We start from the raw sequence: 24,972 nt of genomic DNA, 5'->3' as shown, positions 1-24,972 counted from the left end.
GGCTTGCCTTGATGCTCAGAGATATCATCAGAGGCTAGGGTTCTAGTTAGCATTTTGTTCCTCATGGTCATGAGCAGCTGCTTCACCTCCAGGCATTTCATCTGTATTCCAGGCAGGAGGAAGGAGAGGGACAAATGTGAAATGCAGAAGCTTTCTCCTCTCCAGTGCAAAAGCTTTCTCCTCTCCAGGTTTTGCCTTCATTTGGGGGAAGGGACTTATTCCTTTATTTTAATAATCAGAACTGTATCACATGACCACTTCTTAATGCAAAGGCATCTGGGGATTCAAGTATTTTGCTTTCTAGCTTCTAGGGTAGAGGGAAACAAGGGAGAAAGAGGTTGAATGGGGCTTGTGAGTCAAGTTGAAATAACTATCACAGAAGAACATGGCATTTCTGCAGAATCATAGGGGACTAGAGAGCCAGCCTCAGCAAATAAGCAAGGTGGCCAGGCACAGCCCGGGGGCACTGGGCACTCCTGTACTCTTCTAGGCTGGTCACTTCCAGTCAGCATTCATGCCATACCCCTGGACTTCTCATTCCACCACAGCTAGACTTTTGCATTCTTAAGGATTCAAAGTCCTCAGCTGAGCCTGGGTCACATTTCCATGCTGTAGTATATGGGAGGGGTAGGGAATGAGACTATATGGCCTCCTCTTGGGCTTCCGTGATGGACCAGGAGGGAGTCTGCCTGCATCCCATCTTGGAATTCCTCCAAAACGAGAGGGTACTCCAATGCTTTGTAGCCACAAATATTCACCATCCCCCTATTTTATAGATGGGGACCCTGGAGCCCAGAAGGAGGAAAGGGCTCAGGCTGTACCACTGAGTGGGTGAAGGGCAGAGGCGGGGTTTTGTCTTATCCTCGTGCACCCAATCTGGTTGGTTCCAGGGAGGCAGCTCCCCTCAGAGTCTTCCCCTCAGAGTCCTTGACATTCCCTAAGGTGAAGGGATTTGTCCTTGGAGGCAGCCCCTCCTTTTCCCAGCAGTCCGTGGGCAGTTCCCTTTCTCTCCCCAGGACCTTCCCGGCGGCTCCTTCCTCTTTGTGTAATGTCTTCCTTTCCAAAAGTAAGAACTACCCTCCCACCTTGCAAACAACACTTAGGACTCTTCTTAGAGAATACTGACTGGGATTTTTTTTATGAAGATACTAGGTGGTACGTATCCCCACCTTCTAAAGAGGAACAGCTAGGCACAACCGCTCAAGATTTATGTAAAGGTGGTTGAACTTTTCTGGCTGCCATCACCCACCTATATAGCCTGTGTGAAGAAAAGACTAGACATTCAAGGAGAGTTGATTCCCTGGGCAGAGTGTGAGGGACAGTGCAATGGTGGGGGGTGGGAGAGCGGGGAGAGCCTTGATTCCTCCCAGCCAAGGGAGAGGGCTCCCAGAGCACCAGCAGTTTGGTGCCCCTGACTCAGATCCTTTGGAGGTTCCCATAAGGCCTTTTCAGAAGCCGTAGCTGCCTCCCACGGCACATTCGGCATTTGGACACCAGCCCAGAGAATGCTGTCAGCCGAGGGAGATCTAGAAACAGTCAAGTGCAGAGACTTTAGTCCCTTGACTTCAATCCTTGACAACTCCCCCACCCCAGGCCCACCAGTGATCCTGGGAAACCAGAGCCGTGGAAGAAGGGGAGGAGGAGAGAAAGCAGATTTCACCCCCTTCCCCATCACAAGACCTCAAGCTGTGAGCCATGATCACAGACAGTCTGAGCCACGATCAGGGGAAGAGCTTTGAGCTGGATGTGAGATTGAAGACTTGATTTAGACCAGATGAGTTGTTTTTTTTTTGAAACACCTGAAAATTAGTCTTAATGGCTGAAATGAGGTGGTTCTCGAAAGTGTAACCAGAAAGCTATAGAGTCTGTTTGAAGACAAAGGTTGGAGAGAAATAAAGCTGTTTCTAGTCGTAACCACATTCAGGCTGTTATTACTCTCCTTTTCCAAAGATAACATTCCAACTTTTGAGAAGAAGCACGGGACTAAGGTATGAGGATGTCTGGAGTCCAGCCCCAGCTATTCCACACGCTAGGAGGGTAGCTCTAGAACAGTCACTTTACTCTCCTGGGTCTCGGCATCCTCTCCCCGAATGATGGGATTGTGCTTTGTGGTTTAGGTGTTCCAGAATAATTTCTCTACTCCTCTGAACCGTGCAGTGACTTAAAACAGCAGGACAAAATAATTTGCACAGTGAGTTTGCTTTTCAAATTGTACTTCGGTTCTATTTGTTGGAAGACTCAAGCATAGATGAATGGCATTTGGCAGGAGAAAACCTTAGTACACCCGAAACCTTTAATTATACACGATAGGCAGCTCTGTAGCTTGGTCTGTGTCAAAAGATGCCACATTATTAAATGACACATGGTAGAGATATTCAGAGTTTTTGCAACAGCTCGTTCATCTGTAGCATGATTGGCCTGTGTCAGGTAGCATCCACGTTTTCACCTGAGTCTGCGTTTGAAAACCTGAGGGCTCCTGTATTTAGATTAAAGGCCTCTTGTCTGGTTCCTGTGGAGATGAGTCCGTTGAAATTGATGACACTCAATAGGAAGTTTGGGGCCCATAGCTAGTGACACGTATTTATTTCCAGAGTTTGTATGTAGTTAAAATATTATCACCACACTAGGTATAAGTTTTATACACAGCTCTTTATGTATTTTGTTACATATGTAATATATAAAAATCACACATAAGTAATACATAAATACTTTTCCTGCAATAAGAAAATCATATGTAATCATATGTAACCCTAAAGATAATTATTATTCCCCTTTTGTTCCTATCCTTTCAGACTTGTTATACATGTATACATATATTAATTATCTTTTTCTTTTCATTATTATTTTGGTAAAATACACATAACATAGAATTTACCAGTTTGACTAATTTTTTTTTTTTTTTTTGCGGTACGTGGGCCTCTCACTGTTGTGGCCTCTCCCGTTGCCGAGCACAGGCTCCGGAGGTGCAGGCTCAGCGGCCATGGCTCACAGGCCTAGGCGCTCCGCGGCATGTGGGATCTTCCCGGACCGGGGCACGAACCCGCATCCCCTGCATCGGCAGGCGGACTCTCAACCACTGCGCCACCAGGGAAGCCCCAGTTTGACTATTTTTAAATGTACAGTTTAGTGACATTAAGTACATTCACATTAAGTTCTGGAGATCTGTACGAAATAGAGCCTATCATTAAGTACATTCACACTGTTGTGCAGCCATCACCACCATCCACGTCCAGAACTCTTTTCGTCTTGTGAAACCGAAACTCTGTACCTGTTAAACACAAAAACTCCTTTGCAGCTCCACAACCCCCTACACACACTCTGTGTTATTGATGTCACAAATTTTCTCTTTATATCTTACATTTTTAGGTAGTATACGTTCAGTTTAATAACCTGCTGAAGACAGCAAGGAGGCCTGTGTAACCAAAGTGCTGTGACGAAGGGGGTAGGAAATGAAACTGGAAAGGGAGCTTGCAGGGCCTTGTGGACCATGGTGAGCACTTGGACTTCATTTAAAATTAACTGGGACATCTTTGGATAGTGGAGGGCAGAGGAGTAACATGACTTAGTTTTTCTCAGAAGGTTCACTGGGCTCCTCTTTAGAGCGTGACTGGTAGGGGTTGGGAGAGGACACAGGAGAGCAGTGGGGAGGCTCTTTCAGGTGAGAGTTGATGGTGGCGTGGATCAGGTTGCTGTCAGTGGAAGCAGAGGCAAGTGGTTGGATTCTGGATATATGTTGAAGGTAGAGCCGGTAGGATTTGCTGATGGATTGGATGTGGGGTGGGAGAGAAAGAGGAGTCAAGGTTGACTTCAAGGTTCTGGGCTTGAGCAACTGAATGAAACTGCCATTTCCCGAAGTGGAGACGGAGGAGGAGGAGATTTTAGGTGGGGGGAAATGAAGAGTTCTGTTTCAATCACATTAAGTTTTACAGTCTATTAGATGTCTCACTAAAGAAGTTCAAGTAGGCAGGCAGATATGCAAGTCTGGAGTTCAGGGGAAAGAATGGGGCCAGAAATAGAAATTTTGGAGAAAGCCTGTGTGGATGACATTTTAAGCCGTGAGATTGAATGAGCTCACCTAGGCCCTGGCAGAGAGGATAGATGTATAAGATATGAGGCCTGAGTACTGAGCCCTGGGGCACGTCACCATTTAGAGGTCAAGAGGAGGTGGAGGACCCAGGGAAGGAAACTGAGAAGGAACATCCAATGAGGGCAGAGAAAAAGAGAACAAAATACTTCAAGAAGAAGGAATGAGCGGTCCGTTGTGTCTAATGCGGCTGAGAAACTGCGTGTCGTATTTAGCAACGTGAAGGTCATGGCTCGTACTTGGGATGCGGCTCCCGTCACCAGGGTCTGTGTCTAACCGATGATGTGGGGGGGACTCCTGAATCAGGCAGTTCTCCTTCCTTTTAGTGCTTCTGATTCTTAGTGGTCTTCTGTCAGATATTCACATACATTTTGAAATTGGGGCTATATTTTGTCTATACAGATGCTTCACCAAATCCTGTCTGGGAGGAGAGGAAGACACTTTGGGTCCTCTAACTTTCCTTCCTGAAAGATCTATGCCATATTTCTTGATAGAAAATCACATTCCCTGTCTTAACAGTTACCACTTACGTAAAAGAACTTTACCTTTTAGCTGAATGTTAAACATCTCATCCTCTAGGAGATAATTATCTAATTTTCTAAATCAGTTGACTCAAAACAAGTATTCTCTCTTCTCTTGGACCTTCCAAGCAAACAGGTGTTTTTTTCCTGCCTCACAATGGAGAGCAGTCTTGTTTTGGTGTGATCTGTGCTTTAACCATCACTAGTTCCCCTTACATTCATCAACCAACAGTTATTTAACAAAATTCCGACAATAGACTGTATTATATGCATCGAGTCTAATTGGAGAAAGAAACTCTCAGGACGAGTTTATCAAGTCCCAGGCACAAGTGATTCCCACGGTCAGGGTAGGAAGACCTCAGAGGAAAGCAGGATTGTGAGAAGCTGTGGAGAGTAAGAAAATGTCATGCCCTGGGAAGGCAAGGGGTTAGCTGGGCCTCAAAAGGTAGAAAGGATTTGAAGAGGTAGAGTAAAAGATAATCATGCCAGATATTTGATATCATAGTCAAATTTAATGCTAATTGCAATTGCAGTTTATAGTGACAGATTGGCCTGAAGAGATGTCAGAGATAATTCACATTGAATCATGAGCCCATGAAACCCATTCACACTGGCCTGTGCTTGAGAGGCCTATGATATCAAGATTCTAGATTTCCTTTCAGAGCGATATTGATGGTATATAGCGGTAGTGAGGTGCCTTAGAATTTAGAAATAAGATTGCCTTAATTTAGCTCTTCAGTCTCATTCATGTATGAGACACTGAAGATGTATGAATACAGATAGATAGGTCCAGTGTTCAAAAGCCTCGAATGGTGGTGCCAAATCCCCCCAACTGCGAAAGATACTCACATGAAGTCCCCAGAACCTGTAAATGTTACCTTATTTGGAAAAAGATGTGATTAAGTTAAGGATCTTGAGATGAGGTAATTCTGGATTATCAGTATGAAAGTCACGGAGAAGAAGACGTGGCAGTGTGGCCACGGAGACAGAGATTGGAGTGATGAGACCCAAGCCAAGGAACACCTGGAGTGACCAGAAGCTGGAAGAGGCCAGGACCAGATTCTCCCCCAGAGCCTTCAGAGGGAGCCCAGCCCCACTGACACACTGGTTTTGGACCTTTGGCCTCAAGAACTGTAAGAGAATAAATTTCTATTCTTTAAAAAGAATACCACCAGGCTTCCCTGGTGGCACAGTGGTTGAGAGTCCGCCTGCTGATGCAGGGGACACGGGTTCGTGCCCCGGTCCGGGAAGATCCCACATGCCGTGGAGCGGCTGGGCCCGTGAGCTGTGGCCGCTAAGCCTGCGCGTCCGGAGCCTGTGCCCCACAACGGGAGAGGCCACAACAGTGAGAGGCCCGCGTACCGCCAAAAAAAAAAAAAAAAAAAGAATACCACCAAGTTTGTCGTACTTTGTTATAGTAGCTACAGGAAACTAATGCAGGCGGTATTAGTTATTATGGTATTAAACAAATTGTAGATGTGGGTTTGGAAGAACCCAGAACTTTAGTTAAGGTTACCTGCTTTGTGATCTTAGGGAGGCAAGTCCAGACATAACTGTAATATAGCAAGTTTAAACATAATCATTTAACACCCTGTTTAGAGGACAGCTATGTGAATGGAAGTGGGGCAGTTGGCCCCAGACCATGGAGAAGAAGAGCCAGAAAACCAGAAACTTGCCGTGAATGCTGCAGACAGGCGGGCCTGAACTTTGCGGTCTGTCATGGTACAGGGAAGGCCACTGGGCCTCTCTATGGCCTGGATGGAGTCCCTTCCTCTTTGCTTGCTGGGTGGTGCCCTGCCTCCTTGCTTTCATTCCATACAACTTACAGTCACTGATCAGCTTCCAGGTGTGCTGACTCTGGGCCCCTGCCAGTGAACTTGAGCATTTTGGATCCTGAAAGAGAAGCTTTCTCTCTTTCTCACACACATACAGATCAATACATTTGCAGCCTTGTTTTTATTCCTTGGGAATTTGATTAGCATGATTTAGCTAATCATGCTAAGGTTGACTCAACCTTGAGATTGACAAAACTAGAAGCCGCATCCTGACACTTACTGAATTTGCCAGCCAAAGCCACACGATGAGACTTTTTGATAGACAGCCTTCAGATCTTCCAGATACTATCTAGTGTTATTGTTGATCCCTCCCTGCTAACTCAGGGACATCATGCTTCTCCCTCAATTTAAAATCTGGGAAATGCATTTATTCAGCAGACATTTTTTCTTGGCGCTCACATATAGGGGTGTAGCTAGGGGCTGGAGAGCTCCTAAACATGCCCTTTAGGGAGAATGACCTCAGCTCCTGTATTTGTTTCCTAGGGATGGTGTAACAAAGTACAACAAACTGAGTGGCTTAAAAGAACAGAAATTCATTCTCTCACAGTTCTGGAGGCCATAAGTCTAAGATCAAGGAGTCAACAGGGCTATATTCCCTCCAGAAGCTCTAGGGGCGAATCCTTCTTTGCCAGTTCTGGTGGATTCAGGTCTTCCTTGGCTTGTGGCCTCATCGCTCCAAGCTCTGCATCTGTCTTCATTTGACCTTCTCTGTCTCCTCTTCTGTCTCTTATATGGAAAGCTGTCATTGGATTAGGGCCTACCCTACTCCATATAACCTTATCTTAACTAATTACAAAGACTGATTTCTGAATAAGATCACATTCTGAGGTTCTGGGTGGACATGAATTTTGTGGGGACACTATTCAACTGACTATATAGCTCCTCAAGTTGGAAAAGCTGTCAGGGCTGGAATGAGTCTTAGGTTATGCTAAAATAAATGTGAGTCAACTACAGCACAGACTAAGTAGATACCAATTTGTTAAGTGCATGGGCTGTAAGATAATAAGGAAGCTTGGTAACGATCAAGAGACCACCCTCTCTGGTGGCAGCAGTGATACACAATGATGTCTCCTGTTAATATCCCTAAAGGCACCTCTCCAAATGGGGAACCTGCCCATCTGGCTCTCCTGCCCTCCTCTAATTCAGATCACTCCAGCAGTACTGCTCTCTACAGGTGGAACTAGTTCCCACATCGCCTGCTGTTCTCTGTGGGTGTGGATACCTGTCTCCTGGTGCAGGATCTTCACAGCTTTGTAGCTTTCCATGGACACTGGCAATTCTTCCAAAGGCTCTTTTTCTCCTCTTGGGATAGGTTTGTCTTCTAAGGGCTGCCCCACCCATAGTCGCTCTGGTTATCACCCAAGTTATTGCCATCTTGGCATTTGTGCCCCGAGCTCAAAAGGTCACATGAAGGCATGTCTCCATGGCACTCTTGGACTCCATGGGACTCTGTGGAGAAGTTATTGATCTCATCTTTAGTTAGGTTAGCCTGTGATGTACTCCAGTGTTGGTTTTTTTCTGATCCTTCCCATCTCAATAAGAAGACAATGTGTTCTATGCCAAAGTGTTACATTCTAGCCTCCCAAACTGTCTTCTTATTCCTCATACACTGGTATGAGACCCTGGAGGGCACATTATGCAAATTAAACTGACCCTATAGGCAAAAACTGCCTGTCCCACCTTGCACTGTGCCTAGGCTACAGCTGTATTGGAGCAAAACATCTGAAACCAGTGAGAAGGGACAAGAACTCACGTTCTGTGGCTCCCAAGTTGCCACAGGCCTTGAGTTCCAAATCCAGGTCACCCACTCACTGACAGTGTAGATCCAGGAAAGGTTTGTAACCTCCTTGAACCCAAGTTCTGTACATTGTAATTTATCTGTAAATTGGGCCTAAAACTATATACTTTGAAAAATTATGAAAATTTAGTGAGATGGCGAATGTACGTGAAAACTCCCAGCATTGTGCTGGTTGCAGTCACCAGTCCATAAATCTGCTACCATGATTATGGGCAGAATCCATGACACAGCTGACAAAAAGTGATTGTCTGATAGCACCATGCAGATTCAGGAAAATGTCCAGTGAACCACGTGACTGTAATAACTACCAAGAGTTAGTGTCTTTTCTCTAGATCTTTCCCCATTTTCCTGCCCTTTTCTCTTACCTCAAAGGAAGAATGATTCTTCCTTTTCAAAACTGAAAATCTATGTATTTGTGATTCCATCCTTTCCAGCTATGGCAGAACTGTATTTACATATTTCATCCCTTTACCTCTGTTGGCTGTATTCCCTCAACAAACCCAAGTTGTGCCTTTGCTTAAAAACACTCTTCCCCCAACTTTGCAGCCCACCCAGGATACATGTAATCTCTCTTTCCATTAGCTGTCAAACTCCTTGAACACTTCTAAAATTGACTAATTCACAAATGTCTGTTTCACATGACCCTGTCGCTGGGTACAGTGATGGACAGTGGACAGCCATCATGGCTGTCAGCAGAGGATGATACTACCAGGTCTGCTGCTGTTCTGTCTTGACCAAGACGGTGGCCACATGTGAGCAGCTTCTGGTCTGGCCCTTGCCCAACTCTTTTCCCTCACACGGGGCCCATTAGTCTCTGTTCTCAAACCTCCGCCAGCTTAATTTCAGTTTCCTGAACAGTCTCAGGTTCTCTCCCACAATAAGGAGCAACACACTTCACCTGATTCGTTCCTGTGCCTCCTTTAGATTCCAGTATTATTTGCTCAGGGAAACCTTCCATGCCCCCTCCACCCTATTTAGGACAGATTCTTGTTTACATATTCGTGGACTCATCACTCCCTGTGTTCAGACCACTTAACTCAGTTTCTAATTCTGCATTTGTGAGTGTGATTACTTGGCTTTCTTCTCCACCCTTCCCTAAGCTCTAGGAGAGCAGGGACCATGACTGTTATTACTCATTCTATGCATAGCAGCTAGTATAGTGTCTGTCTGGTGGTAGACCATCATTAAATAATGGTAGTAGTGTCTTCCAGGAGCTACTCCAGTAGCAAGTAGAAAATAATGTGTTCTAGTGCTTTGAGCAGAGTATTCTAATGGAGTTATATCCTGTATGTTAAGGGAGCACAGAATAGCAGCAATTAACTCACAGGGGTGTGGGTACAGGTGTGAAGTAATCAGCACATAGCTCTGAAAAGATGAGTAGGCATTCGCTATGCAAATGCAGCAGAGGGAAGGACTTAAAGAAGTGAAAGAACTTCATGAGTTGAGGGAACTGAGTGAGGTTAGTATGACTGGAGTGAAGGGAACATGTGGAGAAGTAGCAAGAGATGAAGCTGGACAATTGGGACACAAATAATGGAGAGCCTTGCCTATTTCCTTTGGAATGTGAACATAGGTGGAGAGAGCCAGAGATGGTCTTTAAGTAGGAAAATAGTATGACAGATTTGCATTTGAAAAAGACTTGTTTTGGCAACTGGAACTCTCAGACATGGCTGGTGGAATTATAAAATACTAGAACCATACTGGAAAGCCGTTTCGCGGTTTCTTATAAAATTTAACATACACCTATCCCGTGAACTGGCAATTCTACTCCTGCATACTTCTCTAAAATTGAAAATATTATGTCCAAAAAAGACTGACACAGAAATGTTCATGACAGCTTTTTCATACGAGCCAATACTAGAAACAACTCAATTTTTCATCAACAGATGAATAGAAAAATAAGTTATGGTATATCCATACAGTTGGATACTACTCAGCAATATAAAGGAACAAACTAGTGAAAATGCTATAACCTAGATGACTCTCACAGACACTGTGTTGACTGAAGAATCCAGACACAAGATAATCCATACCATGTGACTCCATTTATATACAGTTCTAGAACAGGCAAAACTAATCTATGGTGATAGAAATCAAGATATCAGCTGCCTCTGGGTATCAGGGGCTTGACTGAAAAGAATCACAAGGGAACTTTCTGAGACTACAGAAATGTATATCTTGATTCGGGTGGTGGTTCTGTTTAAACCCATCAAACTTTACACTTATAATTTGTGTGTTTTATTGTGTGTAAATTATGCATCCATTTTTTAAGTACTAGAGGAAAAAGACTTCTTTGGAAGCAGTTGGAGCGTGCTGGAAGAGGGATTGAGAATTGAATTGGGGAGACTAACAATGCAGCTGAAAATTTTTAGGGCTGGGGTTTAAGCTGTGGGTTTGGAAAAAGAGGGGATACATTTCTGGATTTTTGAGGTAATACGATTTTTTTTCTCTTCTCTCCTCAACCCCCTCCCCTCTAGCAACCACCTGTTAGTTCTCGGTATCAGTGCCTCTGTTATTTAGTTATGTTGTTCATTTACTTTGTTTTTTAAATTCCATATGTAAGTGAAATCATACAGTATTGTCTTTCTCTGTCTGTATTATTTCACTTAGCACCTCTAGGTCCATCCATGTTGTCACAAATGGCAAGATTTCATTCTTTTTTATGGCCAAGTAATACTCCATTGTGTGTACGTATGTGTGTGTGTGTATCTATAAATCTGTATATCACCACTTCTTTATCCATTTTTCTGTTGATGGGCACTTAGATTGCTTCCATATCTTGGCTATTGTTAATAATGCTGTAATTAACATACGGGTGCATATGTCTTTTCATTTTCTTTGGATAAATACCCAGGAGTGGAATTGCTTGATTGTATGGTAGTTCTATTTGCAGTTTTTTAAGGGGCCTCCATACTGGTTTCCAGAGTAGCCGCACCAATTTACATTACTACCAACAGTGCACAAGGGTTCCCTTTTTCCACATCCTCACCAACACTTGTCATCTCTTGTCTTTTTGATAATGGCCATTCTGACAGGTGTGAGGTGATATCTCATTGTGGTTTTGATTTGCATTTCCATGATTATTAGTGATGTTGAGCATCTTTTCATGTGTCTTTTGACCATCTGTATGTCTTCTTTGGAAAAATGTCTATTCAACTCCTCTGCCCCCCCCCCCGCCCCCCGCCTTTTTTTTTTGCGGTACGCGGGCCGCTCACTGTTGTGGCCTCTCCCATTGCGGAGCACAGGCTCCGGATGCGCAGGCTCAGCGGCCATGGCTCACGGGCCCAGCCGCTCCGCGGCATGTGGGATCTTCGCAGACCGGGGACCGAACCCGCGTGCCCTGCATCGGCAGGCGGACTCTCAACCACTGCGCCACCAGGGAAGCCCATCTCTGCCCATTTTTTAATCGGGTTTTTTGTCTTCTAGATGTTGGGTTGTGTAAGTTCTTTGTGTATTTTGGATATTAACGCCTTATCAGTTATATCATTTGCAGATATCTTCTCCCATTCAGTAGGCAGCCTTTTCATTTTGTTAATAGTTTCCTTCACTGTGCAAAAGCTTTTTAGTTTGATGTAGTCCTATTTGATTATTTTTGCTTTTGTTTCCCTTGCCTGAGGAGACATCCAAAAACGTATTGCTAAAACTGATGTCAAAGAGCATACTGCCTATGCTTTCTTCTAGAAGTTTTATGGTTTCAGGTCTTTTTCTATGATGATCTTTTATTTATTTATTTTTTGCCACACGGCATGTGGGATCTTAGTTCCCTGACCAGGGATTGAACACGCACCCCATGCATTGGAAGCACAGAGTCTTAACCACTGGACCACCAGGGAAGTCCCCCAGGTCTTACATTTAAGTCTTTAATTCATTTTGAGTTTATTCTTGTATATGGTGTAAGAGGGTAGTCAGTCTGATTCTTTTGCATGTAGTTTTGCCTAGTTTTCCTAATACCATTTATTGAAGAGGCTGTCTTTTCCCCATTGAATATTCTTGCCTCCTTTGTCGTAGGTGGATTGACCATATAAGTGTGGGTTCATTTATGGGCTCTCTATTCTGTTCCATTGATCTATGTGTCTGTTTTTATGCCAGTACCATATAGTTTTGATTACTGTAGATTTGTAGTTTGAAATCAGGGAGTGTGATACCTCCAGCTTTGTCTTCTTTCTTAAGACTGCTTTGGCTATTCAGGGTCTTTTGTGTTTCTATACAAATTTTAGAATTATTTGTTCTAGTTCTGTGAAAAAATGCCATTGGCATTTTGATAGGGATTGCATTGAATCTGTAGATTGCCTTGAGTGATATGTTCATTTTAACAATATTAATTCTTCCAATCCATGAGCACAGTATGTCTTTCCATTTGTTTGTGTCATCTTTGATTTCTTTCATCAATGTCTTATAGTTTTTCTGAGTACAAGTCTTTTACTTCCTTAGTTATATTTATTCCTAGGCATTTTATTCTTTTTTTTTTTTTTTTTTTTTGTGGTACGCGGGCCTCTCACTGTTGTGGCTTCTCCCGTTGCGGAGCACAGGCTCCAGACGCACAGGCTCAGCGGCCATGGCTCACGGGCCCAGCCGCTCCTCCGCGGCATGTGGGATCTTCCCGGACTGGGGCACGAACCCGTGTCCCCTGCATCGGCAGGCGGACTCTCAACCACTGTGCCACCAGGGAAGCCCCATTTTATTCTTTTTGATGTGATTGTAAATGGGATTGCTTTCTTGTGATTTCTCTTTCTGCTGGTTCTTTTTTAGTGTATAAAATGAAGGTGATAGGAATAACAAAACTTAAAAAGGGATAAGAGGAAAGAGTTAAGAAAACTTCAGGTTGTACCCTTTGGTAGGTAGGTATAGTTGGTGAACATTGGGAAGCAAGTTTTCGAGGGAGATTTTTGGTGGTGGGAGATGAGTTGAGTTCCAGAAATGTGAGCTTGCTGTGCCCCTGGGGCATCTCCACATCCAACAGGTGGAGTTAGATATGGGTCTGAAGCCTGGGGATATTCCAAGGCTGGAGATAAGGATGTGGGGTCGCCAAGAGGTAGGCATCATTGCAATCATCATGAATGGGAGCAGAGACAAGATCTAAAAACAGAACCTTGGAAACCTTGACATTTAAAGGGCAGTAGAGAACAAGGAGCCCATGAAGGAATCTGAGGAGATGTAAAAATGCGCCTCATAGAAGCCAAAGAAGGGGAAAGTGATTCAATAAATAGGCAGGGTTGATGTCAAATGCTGTAGCAGTCAGGTCAGAAAAGAACTGCTTCCACGCCACTTCCTCTCTCCTAAGCCCTTCAGATCTCATCAGCTCCTTCCTCATGCTACTGAAATGCTTTTTCCTGAAGGTGGCCAGAGACCTCCAAGTCTCCAGATACCGTGACCTATTCCCAGCCTCATCTTCAACCTCCCTGCAGCATTTGACATCATTGACCATCTCCTTCTCCTTAAAATTCTCTCCCCTAGGCCTTTGTGACTCTATAGGGTCCTTATTACCCTCACGCAACCCTTTCCATGGTTCCCCTTCCTGCTCCTGAACATACTCGTTCCCTGAGGTTTTGCCTTCTTTTCTTCCCTTGACATCGAATTGAAGCATCTTCTCATGGTTAGATCTGTGCTGGGTGCTGATGATACCAGTAAGTGTAACACAGGCCTGGCTTCCCAGGAGTTGACAGCATAGCCACAGAGGAAGAGGAAAATAGATCTCAACAATATTGTATGCTAAAAAGTTATTAGCAGGGTTCTCTGGGAATGTGGAAGGACAACTGAGCCTGAAAAAGTTAGGAATGAAACAGTAAATAAGAATGCATAGCGCCGTGAAGGGGAAAGTCTAGGAAGGGATGGGATCCTCAGAAATTTCTATGGCTGAAGTGTATGTAGAAAATGTGGGGGTGAAGGGTGAGAGGAGGGGTGGAAATGTAAATGTAGAGAGGTAAATTGCAAAGTATTTTGTATAATCCTAAGGAGTTTAAGCACTGTTCTATATATATAAGCAGTAGGGAGCCAGCTGGGGTCTTAAACAGAGGAAAGGTATGATCACACACACACAAAAAATTTTGGAAGGTAACTAGCTGAATGAAGGATAGAGAGACTGGGAGGAGGCTGGGGACAGAGGGGCCAGTTAGGGGGCTGTTTCCGTAATTCAAGTGAGAAATGATGAGAATTCGAATTAAGGTAGCAGTGAGAATAGGGAAGATGATGAAATTCCAGAGATATTTCTGATATAGACTTGAATAGATTAGGCGACTGGTTGGGAGATATGAAAGAGGGAGAGGTTGAGGATGACGGCACAGTTCTTAAATAGGGAGATTTGGGTCAATGGTGACTCCATGATCCCAAATTAAAACCACAAGAATGGAAACAGCCTTTGAATGGAGGTAAACTGATGATTAAGATTCAGACATACTCGGCAATTCCCTGGCAGTCCAGTGGTTACGACTCAGCGGTTTCACTGCCAAGGGCGCGGGTTTGATCCCAGGTCGGGGAACTAAGATCCCACAAGCTGCACAGCACAGCCAAAAAAAAAAAAAAGATTTAGACATACTAATTTTTTTAACATCTTTATTGGAGTATAATTGCTTTACAATGGGGTATTAGTTTCTGCTTTATAACAAAGTGAATCAGCTATACATATACATATATCCCCATATCTCCTCCCTCTTGCATCTCCCTCCCACCCTCCCTATCCCACCCCTCTAGGTGGTCACAAAGCACCTAGCTGATCTCCCTGTGCTATGCAGCTGCTTCCCACTAGCTATTTATTTTACATTTGGGAGTGTATATATGCTCATGCCACTCTCTCACTTCATCCCAGCCTACCCTTCCCCCTCACTGTGTCCTCAAGTCCATTCTCTACGTCTGCATCGTTATTCCTGTCCTGCCCTTAGGTTCTTCAGAAACTTTTTTTTTAGATTCCATATATGTGTGTTAGCATATGGTATTTGTTTTTCTCTTTCTGACTTACTTCACTCTGTATGACAGACTGTAGGTCCATCTACCTCACTGCAAATAATTCAATTTCGTTTCTTTTTATGGCTGAGTAATATTCCATTGTATATATGTGCCACATCTTCTTTATCCATTCATCTGTTGCTGAACACTTAGGTTGCTTCCATGTCCTGGCTATTGTAAATAGAGCTGCAGTGAACATTGTGGTACATGACTCTTTCTGAATTATGGTTTTCTCTGGGTATATGCCCAGTAGTGGGATTGCTGGGTCATATGGTAATTCTATTTTTAGTTTTTTAAGGAACCTCCATACTGTTCTCCATAGTGGCTGTATCAATTTACATTCTCACCAGCAGTGCAAGAGGGTTCCCTTTTCTCCACACCCTCTCCAGCATTTATTGTTTCTAGATTTTTTGATGATGGCCATTCTGACAGGTGTGAGGTGATACCACATTGTAGTTTTGATTTGCGTTTCTCTAATGATTAGTGATGTTGAGCATCCTTTCATGTGTTTGTTGGCAATCTGTATATCTTCTTTGGAGAAATGTCTATTTAGGTCTTCTGCCCATTTTTGGATTGGGTTGTTTGTTTTTTTGATATTGAGCTGCATGAGCTGCTTGTTAACTTTGGAGATGAATCCTTTGTCAGTTGCTTCATTTGCAAGTGTTTTCTCCCATTCTGAGGGCTGTCTTTTGGTCTTGTTTATGGTTTCCTTTGCTGTGCAAAAGCTTTGCAGTTTCATTAGGTCCCATTTGTTTATTTTTGTTTTTATTTCCATTTCTCTAGGAGATGGGTCAAAAAGGATCTTGCTGTGATATATGTCATAGAGTGTTCTGCCTATGTTTTCCTCTAAGAGTTTTATAGTGTCTGACCTTACATTTAGGTCATTAATCCATTTTGAGTTTATTTTTGTGTATGGTGTTAGGGAGTGTTCTAATTTCATTCTTTTATATGTAGCTGTCCAGTTTTCCCAGCACCACTATTGAAGAGTCTGTCTTCTCTCCACTGTATATTCTTGCCTCTATCAAAGATAAGGTGACCATATGTGTGTGGGTTTATCTCTGGGCTTTCTATCCTGTTCCATTGATCTATATTTCTGTTTTTGTGCCAGTACCATACTGTCTTGATTACTGTAGCTTTGTAGTATAGTCTGAAGTCCAGGAGCCTGCTTCCTCCAGCTCTGTTTTTCTTTCTCAAGATTGCTTTGGCTATTCAGGGTCTTTTGTGTTTCCATACAAATTGTGAAATTTTTTGTTCTAGTTCTGTGAAAAATGCCATTGGTAGTTTGATAGGGATTTCATTGAATCTGTAGATTGCTTTGGGTAGTAGAGTCATTTTCACAATGTTGATTCTTCCACTCCAAGAACATGGTATATCTCTCCATCTGTTTGTATCATCTTTAATTTTTTTCATCAGTGTCTTATAGTTTTCTGCATACAGGTCTTTTGTCTCCTTAGATGTACTAATTTTGAAATTATTATGCAGAGTTTAGTTAGAGCTCTGTTTCAACACAGAGATGGTGGCTGAAGTCCTGGTGTTAGATGAGCCTTTCCAGAAAGCCCATGTAGAAGAGACCGTCAGTGGGCAGAGATGGAGCATCAAAGAATATAAGCATTGAAGTTTTGTGAAGAGAAGGAAAAACTTTAAAGGAAATAAAAGCAGAAAGGAAGGAAAGAACAAAGAATCCCCAAAACCAAGAGAATAAAGAGTTTTAAGCATCAGACGGTCATCAGCAATGTCAACTTTCACAGAAAGTTTCAGGACTAAAGGTGTCCATTGTGTTTTGTAGTTAGGAGGCTCCTGACTAACATATCAAGATCATTTTTATTGCAGGGCAGGGGTGGAAACCACAGTGTTGAAGTAGGAAGAGAAAAATTAGAAAAAGCATAATGTAAAATTATGTCACATTCAGGCATGCAAATACTTAGAACATCTACTTTCCACATAATTTTACTCAGGAAAATTACTTGAGGATGTAACTCCAGCGTAAATAAAAGGAACTCAGCAAAGAGGAGGACATGGTATCTGAGGTGGAAAAAAATGGAACCGGGCCTCCCTGGTGGCGCAGTGGTTGGGAGTCCGCCTGCCGATGTAGGGGACGTGGGTTCGTGCCCCGGTCCGGGAGGATCCCACGTGCCGCGGAGCCGCTGGGCCCGTGAGCCATGGCCGCTGGGCCTGCGCGTCCGGAGCCTGTGCTCCGCAACGGGAGGGGCCGCAGCGGTGAGGGGCCCGCGTACTGCAAAAAAAAAAAAAAAAAAAAAGGAACCAAGCCAGGATAACAGCTGTGCAGCAGATCCATAGAGTAATGTGTCCAAAATTCACCATTTAACAGGAAAATTAGAAATCTTGATGATCTTACCATAAGATGAAGAAAACATATATATCTACTTTCTGTAAGAAAAAAGGCAGTGAGAAACTTCAGAAGTATAAAGAAAAACCTGCGGAAGATGTCTGGACTAAGCGCGAAGCATACTAAAGTATAGAATGATTTTGAGCAGCTTGATGGCGTACAAGAAAAGAAAAACAAACCTATATACTTGAACTTTTTCCATCCAGAAACTTCGATAGAAATAGTGTTACATCCCTTTCTGTCCTGATTTAACCACACTACCTGATTCTGCAGTGGATATAATCATAAATATAAAGGTTGCTTATTGCTCTACAAGTTTTAGATGCAATTTATGAGCAATTTGCAAAGCATGCAAAAATTCATGTAGCTCGGAAACACACTCTGAATGATTTAAACCTTGACATGTAAAGAAGCATTGGTAATCAATCAATCAGCTAATCGAAAGTTGGAATGTGGAGAAGGGTATTAGTAATTTGATAGCTAACATTTACTGACTCTCTACTATGTCCCAGTCCCTATCCTAAGCCTACTATAGGTTATTGAATTCATAACAAAGCTATGAGTTAGGTGCTATTTTTATATCCATTTTCCAGATAAGAAAACTGAAGTACAGAGAGGCTAAGTAACCTGCCCAGGGTCACACAGCTAGAAAATGGAAGCAGTGACATCAGCACCCCAGCCATCTGGCTCCAGAGCCTACATCTACATACAATCCACTGTCCTGTCTCCTCAGGAGAGGCCGAGAGAAGTGTCCAGGCCAATGACTTCATCACACATCCTGGAGGGGCAGGAGATACTGACCCAAATGGATGCAGCAGACAGGAAACATATATTTTAAAAAGTAACCTGAGGTGGTTGCCTCTGCAGGTTAGGACTGGGGGGTGGGAGGCTGAGAGGAAAACTTTTACTTTCTGTCATATTATATACCTGTGTACCATTTGAATTGTTATTACTATGTGCATAGATTCGTTTCATCATTTAAAACTCCTGGGCTTCCCTGGTGGCGCAGTGGTTGAGAGTCCACCTGCCGATGCAGGGGACATGGGTTCGTGCCCCGGTCCGGGAGGATCCCACGTGCGGCGGAGCGGCTGAGCCCGTGAGCCGTGGCCGCCGGGCCTGCGCGTCCAGAGCCTGTGCTCCGCAATGGGAGAGGCCACAACAGTGAGGGGCCCGCGTATCAAAAAAAAAAAAACTCCTACCCTTCCTTTAGGGTAAAAGTTTCCTCCCAAAGCTTCCCTAATTCCTTTAGTAAAAAATGGGCTTTCAATCCTCTGAGCTCCTGTAGGGTTTTGTCTCTGTCTCTGCCCTCTTTAGAACCCACTGCTTCTTTATTTTTTCCATTAATTTTTGTGTTTTTAAAAAAATTTTATTGGAGTATATTTGATTAGAACCCACTACTTCTGACGTTACTACAGTTGCCTTTGAAAATGCCTTGAGGACAGCATCTTTGCCAGATTTATCTGACTGATCACCATAGCCTTGGCACCATGCCCTGCCGATGGTATATGCTCAGTAAATATTGAATGAACTGGATGAGTGGCTTCTTTTAGCACCAGATCATGTCCATTTCCTTCAGTTGGGGGAACCTGGAAATGTAGCTTAAGTATGTCTATGTGTCAGTCATTGTTCTGCCACTGTGGAAGAGGGAGGTGGGAAGAGAAGGAGGTGTGGAGTGGACACTCTGCCTCATTCTTCTATAAGAGCAAAGTCACAAAATGACAACGCTGAAATGAACCTTAGGTCACTACGTCCAACCCCATCATTTTACAGATGAGGAAACTAAGGCCAGGGAGCAGAAAGGACTGGAAAACCTACAGTTAAATTGTAATAGCTGTATCAGCTTAAGTTCTTAAGTGTTTTTTTCCTAATTACCAAAGCAATACATGTTCAATGCTTAGCTTGAGTTTTTTTTTTTTTAACCCCCTATAATCTCTCTCTATTTCTACCTGAATATGGTTTTGAGCTTTTATTTTTCTCTTAGAGGTCATGCTTTGTATGTGATATTTTAAGCTGGCACAGATTCTGTTTGGATGTCAGTGAATGATGGATGGGTGGATAAATGGATGAATTAGTGACTTTCCCAGGACAACATAGCTGGTCGGTGACAGTAGCAAACCACCTCGCTGAGGGATGCCAAGTACCTGACGCAAAAGCACTTCTGAGTTGCCATGACAACTACAGTAGTCCTCTAATTTCCATCAGAGCATGTGAGGATCAGGGTCAGACCCTTGCATACAGGCACAGAGGTTAAGGCCCAAAGGAGGATGCTCCTTCCCAGGTTGTGATGGCACAGCCCAGGCTAGACTCAGGAATCAGCATTTTGTTGAAACCACCAGGCCTGGTCTGAAAGAGGGGCCAAGGGAAATGGATCCAAAGGACACTGTTATCCAGACAGCACCATGTGGTGAAGAGGTGCAGGAAGCGGACCCAGATTCCAGTCCTGGCTCAGATACTAACTCACTGAGTGACTTTGGGCAGGACCCTGGGCCTCAGTTTGTTTACCTGTGAGGTGAGGTGGTCAGACTAGTGCCTAGGTGATGTCCACGGGCTCTTCCAGTGTGAAAATGCCCTGACACTTTGCAATTGCAGGCCACACCAATTGCAACATGTCTCGTCAGAATCCAGAAAAGGCTGGGATTCCAGCCTCAGACCCACATCGAGGACACATCCCTCCCTGCACCCCTTTGTCACACACAGACTCCGCTCCCCTCTGACAGCCAGCCGGAGCAGTGGGAGGGCAGCCCGAAGGCAGGTAGACCCCCCCCCAACCCTGGCCAGCTACCCACTTCAGGTGAGGTGGGAGTGGGGCCAGGAGCAGGTGCTCTTCTTCAGAGACTGCCTCCCCCTTTGGAGGCACTCGGGAACCGCCCCAGCTACTATCGTGGTAAACAAAGAGCCAGGTTCCTTGGCTGGAAGCGGGGGTGTGTCTCCTACTCCGTGGAGATGGGGGCTGGCAGGAGGTCAGCAGTTCTGGGAGCAGTGCTGGGAGGATAAAGAAGCCACCTGGCTAGAGGGGCAAGGTGATCTGGCGACCTTTGGTGACTCTCCATCCATGCCCAGTCCCTGAGGGTCGTGTCCCCCAGCCTCTTCATGAGCCATCTACCTCCCAAGCCTCTCCACTTTCCTGTGCTCATCGCCACTTATACTTCATTCATTCCATAAATATTTCTTGAGCACGTGTTGTTCTGGGTGCTGAGGATACCGTGGTAAATGAGAGAGACACAAAATCCCTGCTCTCAAGGAGCTTATGTTCTAGTGGGGGAGGTACTTAATAAATACATACTAATCATATAGTATATTATACAGATGGTGAGACGTGCTGTGAAAAGAATAAAGCTGGTAGAGGAGATAGGAAATGTGGGCAGAGCGTATTATTTGAATTAGGGTGGTCCAGAAAGACCTTGCTAATAAGGTGGCATTTGAGAAAAGACCTGAAGGAGGTGAGGGTACAAGCCCTGGGACGTCTCAGGGAAGAGCATCCCAGGCAGAGAAGAGGCCCAGAGCGGGGAGTGTGCTTGACACGTTTGAAGAACGAAGCTAGCGTGGCTGGAGAAGTGAGCACAGAGGAGACAGGTGGAAGTTGCAGGGGCTCCGGGGGGCAGGGTACAGTACCTTGAGGGCCGTCACTCGGCAGCCAGGGTAGGGAGCTACTGGAGGTGGTGAGCAGCAGGGTGATGTATCTGCCTTGGGTTTTAAAAGGGTTTCTGCTGGGCGAAGGACAGGCGAAGGAGAAAGCAGGGGGACAGGTGAGCTGTCTATTGCAGTAATCCAGCTGAGAGATGACGGGGGACGTGGACCAGAGTAGAGAGGTGGTGAGAAGTGTTAAGTTTGGGGATGTATCTTGAAGGCAGAACTGACAGATTTGCGGACAGGGTGAATGTGGGGTATGAAAGGAAGGAGTCAGGGATGACCCCAAGGCTTTTTGGCCTGAGCAACTGGAAGGATGGGGTTGTTGTTCACAGAGACGGGAAAGGCTGTGTTGAGGCAGGTGAGACATCTAAGTACAGTTGTCTGGTCAGCAGTTGGATCCACAAGTCTGGAATTAAGGGGAACAGTTGAGGGTAAAGATGTATTTGGGAGTCATCAGCAAATAGACCTGCACTGTCCAGTATGGTAGCCACTATCCACGAATGGCTTTTTAAATTTGACATAAATTAAAATTAGCTAACATTTAAAATTCAGTCCCTCAAGCACTCTAGCCACAGTTCAAGTGCTCGATAGCCAAACGTGAGCAGGGGCTACCATACTGGACAGCACAGGTATAGAACATTTCCATCATCACAGCAAGCTCGTCGGACAGTGCGTATATGTCTGGATGAGATTCCCAGGGGAGTAAATGGAGAAAAGTGAGCATTTATCTGTTGGCAAGGTGAGGAAGAGTGACCTGTACAGGAGGAGGAAAACCCAGGAAAGGATAGATTCCTAGATGCCAGTAAAGAAAGTGTACTACAGAAGAGGTCAAATGCATTTATTAGGCCAGGTAGACTGACAATCAAGAATTGACCCGTAGAGGGACTTCCCTGGCAGTCCAGTGGTTAGGACTGTGCGCTTCCACTGCAGGGGACAGAGGTTCAGTCCCTGGGCGGGGAACTAAGATCCCACATGCCATGTGGTGTGGCCAAAAAAAAAAGCCTGTTTGGAAGAATGGACGGGTAGATTTAACGACAAGTAGGTCATCAGTGACCTCAGTGAGAGCAGTTTTGAGGAGGGGGAGGCAAAAGCTTGAGGGAAGATAGATTCCAGAGAGAATGAGGAGAGAGGGATTGGAGGCAGCACATGCACACACCTTTTCAGATGAATGTGCTGTGAAGGAGCAGAGAGATAGGCAGAGGCTTATGATGTTAAGGGAAATTTTCAGGACAAGAGGAGGAGTATAGCATGTTTGAAGCACTTGAGATTAATCCAATGGAGAAGGAGAAATTGATGATGCAAGAGACAATTGAGAAAACCATGCCTTGAGTAAGGAAGAGCCAACAGGATCTCATCCCCAGCGGTAGGATGGTCTTTGGTTAGATATGGACAATTCATCTGGAGGATGGAGGGAGGGCAGAGTTGGTGGCAAGGCGGCAGGTAAGAGGGAAGCTGGGGAGCATGTGGAGGTTCTCTTGTGATTGCCTCAGTTCCCCCAGGGCAGTAAGGAGTTCATCAGCTGAGTGTGAACAGAGGCCTTGGAGGTGTGAGGAGAGAGAGGGAGGCATCGAGGAGTCATCCAGGAAAGCGCGAGAGTGGTGGGATTAGGGGATGGATGTGGGGTTGCCAGGCTGCACCAAGGGCTTGCTTAAAGTCTGTGGTCCTGGGCTTCCCTGGTGGTGCTGTGGTTGAGAATCCACCTGCCAATGCAGGGCATACGGGTTCGAGCCCTGGTCTGGGAAGATCCCACATGCCGCGGAGCAACTAAGCCCATGTGCCACAACTGCTGAGCCTGCGCTGTAGAGCCTGTGCTCCACAAGAGAAGCCACCACAATGAGAGGCCCACGCACCGCAAGGAAGAGTAGCCCCTGCTCGCCGCAACTAGAGAAAAGCCTGCGCGCAGCAACCGAGACCCAATGCAGCCAAAAATAAATAAACAAAAAAATTTTTTGAATGAATAAAATCTATCTTTAAAATAAAGAAAAGGCCTGTGGCCCTGCCAGAGCCAACTTCCAGAATTTGCCCTGTTTTACCTCTGTGTGTTCACATATGCAGCTCTTTCTCATAGGAGGATCCTTTCCATTTCTCTACTCCCTTGTCTGCCCAGCCAACCCGTGGTCCTGCAAGGCACAGTTTGAGCATCAGCCCCTCTGATACCTCCTTCCCTTTCTTTTCAGCAGTGCCCATCCTTCTCCCAGAACTCTGGTAGTGTCACATTATCATTATTTGCTTACATGGGTGTTGCTCGAAGACAGGGGTCAGTAAACACTTTCTGCAAAGGGCCAGATAGTGAATATTTTAGGCTTTGTGGGCTGTTTGATCTCTGTCACACTATTCATTCTGCACAAATTGTAGCACAAAAGCAGTCAGACAATACAGAAAAGATTGGGCGTGACTGTGTTCCAGTAAAATGCTGTTTACTAAAGCAGGCAGTGGGCTAGATTTTGCCTACGGGCCATAGTCTGCCAACCCCTGCTCAAGGAGATGGCAGAGCTGGTGTCTCAGTTATCTCTGTGGCCCCCATATCTGTTGTCGGATCTGGGTACCAGGTAGGGGCTCAGGAAATGTTTGAATGGATGAAAGATGAATGGATGTGCTGAAATAAATACTTGGCCTGCCGAGATGCTTAGATTACAAGACAGTGCTCCCTCAGACATGCAAGTTTTGGTCTATTTGTCAGTGGTCTGTCATTACAGTCACCTTGTGACTAGGGAAGGATTACACGCGAGCATGAGCCCTGGGCACCCGGGAAAGATCGGAGTTGGCCTCGCCATCCACTGCCTCAATGCTACGCTGCCACCCTGTCTAGCCAACCTTGCTCCTACTTGCTCCCAGGTGCACAGCCCCCCAGTTCTGAGGGTCCAGCCTCTTCACAAACAAGCCCTCTGTGTTCACTCTCCCTCTGCATGGTTCCTGTGTTCCCCTTCAGCCCACCACCCCTCGGCCCCTGCAAAGAACAAACAGTCATCAGTCGTATGCAAGGCATGGTGGGAGAATCATAGGCCCTTCCCTGAAGAAGCTCACTCACAGTCTGTGCATCCCTCCAGGGGTGCCCTCTGCCTACCCACACCATACTCACCTGAGCTCCTCCTGAAAGCTTGCCATAGCCACCCCAGGCCGCCTGATTCCCCCCCTTCCTTTCTACTTTTTCACAATCCTGTGCTTCTGCACCGCACTGGGGTTCTCTTGGGTATGGATTCACATGTAAATATCATCTCCCCATCACAGTGTAAGCTAACAGAGCACAAGGGCAGCAGAGTGTGCGTTTGTTTCTCTGAGACCAGCACTGTCCGATAGAAATGTAAGCCACATACACAATTTTAAAATTTTCTAGGGGCACATACAAAGAGTTCAAAGAAACTGGTGAAATTAATTTTAATGTATTTTATATAACCAATATATCTAGAATATTATCATTCCAACGTGTAATCAATATAAAAATGATTTTATTCATACTAGGTCTTCAGTGTCCAGTGTGTATTTTGCATGGACAGAACATCTTAGTTTGGGCTAGCTACGCTAGAGTACGTAGTTCATGCAGGGCACGTGGTGGTAGCTGCCTACTAAGTGACTGCATTGAGTTCTCCTTGTGAAGTGCTTCACACCTACTGTCCAACCCTCACAGCAACCGTATGAAAGAGGAACTGTTATCCCATTTTCTAGATGAGAAAACTGAGATTTAAGAGGTTGCTTGTACCCAGCTGCTAAGTCACAAAGCTCAAATTTGAACCCAGGTCTCGGTCCAAATCCTGTCCTTAAAATAGAATATTTAAGCTGGAAGTTTCTTTAGAAAATGATCCAAATGTCAACGCCGTAAA

General features: G+C 44.8%; 1 protein-coding gene across 2 annotated transcripts in view; it reads left to right on the top strand.

Moving 5' to 3' along the window:
* TMEM266 (transmembrane protein 266) overlaps positions 1–24,972 on the top strand; it is a 144,099-nt gene that overhangs the window by 9,652 nt on the left and 109,475 nt on the right. The window lies entirely within an intron of this gene.

This window comes from Tursiops truncatus, chromosome 2 (genome assembly GCF_011762595.2).
Source record: "Tursiops truncatus isolate mTurTru1 chromosome 2, mTurTru1.mat.Y, whole genome shotgun sequence".
NCBI lineage: Eukaryota > Metazoa > Chordata > Mammalia > Artiodactyla > Delphinidae > Tursiops > Tursiops truncatus.
The sequence above is the reverse complement of the archived record's forward strand: the minus strand, read 5'-3'. Positions and strand labels throughout refer to the sequence as shown.